Below are 1,246 nucleotides of genomic sequence, written 5' to 3' on the forward strand. Positions count from 1 at the left end.
TAAATAAAAATACCTTCCCCCTAATATTGGATGAAACTTAAAGAACTACTGCTATGCCCTCATCTTACAGATAGGTAAACTGAGGCTAAAAAGCAAAAGGGGATTGGTTTAAGGCCATGCCAAGGACCACGCTGGGATACAGGTGTTCCAAGGCCAAAGGTGGGATGCTTTCTGCTATGTGAGTCACCTCCTGGCCACATAGAATTGCCCCTCCTGCTCTGGGCTGTCTCTGCATCTCACAGCGATCCAGGAAGGGCCTTAACATCACCCCCAAGGTGACGGTGTTGGGAGGTGGGGCCTTTGGGAGGTGATTAGGTCATGGGGGCAGAGCTCTCATAGATTGGCTAAGTGCCTTACAGTAGAGGCCCCAGAGAGCTGCCTTGTCCCTTCCCACCATGTAAGGACATGGCAAGAAGGGGGCAGCCTCCTACCCAGTAGAGGGCCCTTGCCAGAACCTGGCCATGCTGGCACCAACCTCAGACTTCCAGCCTCCAGAACTGTGAGAAATAAATGCCTGCTGTTTATAACCCATCCAGTCTGTGGCACAGGCTGAGCATCCCTAAGCTGAAAGTCCAGAATCTGAAATCTGAAACCTTTGAGCACTGACATGACACCGTAAGTGGAAAATTAAACACATAGGTACTTAACGCGAACTTTGTTTCATGCACAAAGTTATTAAAAATATTGTATAAAATTACCTCCAGTGCCTGTATGTAAGGAATATATGAGACATAAATGAATTTCGTGTTTAGATGTGGGTCTCATCCCCAAGATATCTCATTATATATATGCAAATATTCCAAAATCCAAAATACCTGAAGTCCCAAACACTTCTGGTCCCAAGCATTTTGGATAAAGGATACTCAACCTATACTTTGTCAGAGCAGCCAGAATGGACGAAGATGCCACCTCTTGCAGCTCTCAGTCCACGAGGCTCCAGAGCGCCCACACCTCCTCTGGACACTGAGAGGCACACGACTGATGGGGCCTGGCCCATCAGAGCCACCTGCTCCCCCATCTGCAGATGTGGGCTCAAACGAGAGCATGCACCCTAGGTGAGTCCAATCAGAATGGGTGCTGTAGCTTACGTCCCACCAGACTTGAAGCTGGGAGGCTATAGGGTTGGAGCTCTTATCTTGCTGCCCCGGCAAGTACGTGGCCAAAGCCAAGACACAGAAGTAAAGAACTAGGCCGGGTGACATCACATAGCCCCTGTGACATGAAGTCTGAAACGAATTCTGCCTGG

The 1,246-nt window shown here is 49.0% G+C and overlaps 1 protein-coding gene across 1 annotated transcript in view; it reads right to left on the bottom strand.

Moving 5' to 3' along the window:
- Positions 1-1,246, bottom strand: part of LOC105809062 (nuclear pore membrane glycoprotein 210-like) — a gene marked incomplete at its 3' end in the record, with an annotated part of 56,971 nt that overhangs the window by 39,907 nt on the left and 15,818 nt on the right. The window lies entirely within an intron of this gene.

The sequence above is a fragment of the Propithecus coquereli genome, unplaced genomic scaffold, assembly GCF_000956105.1.
Source record: "Propithecus coquereli isolate 6110/MARCELLA unplaced genomic scaffold, Pcoq_1.0 Scaffold1009, whole genome shotgun sequence".
Taxonomy (NCBI): domain Eukaryota; kingdom Metazoa; phylum Chordata; class Mammalia; order Primates; family Indriidae; genus Propithecus; species Propithecus coquereli.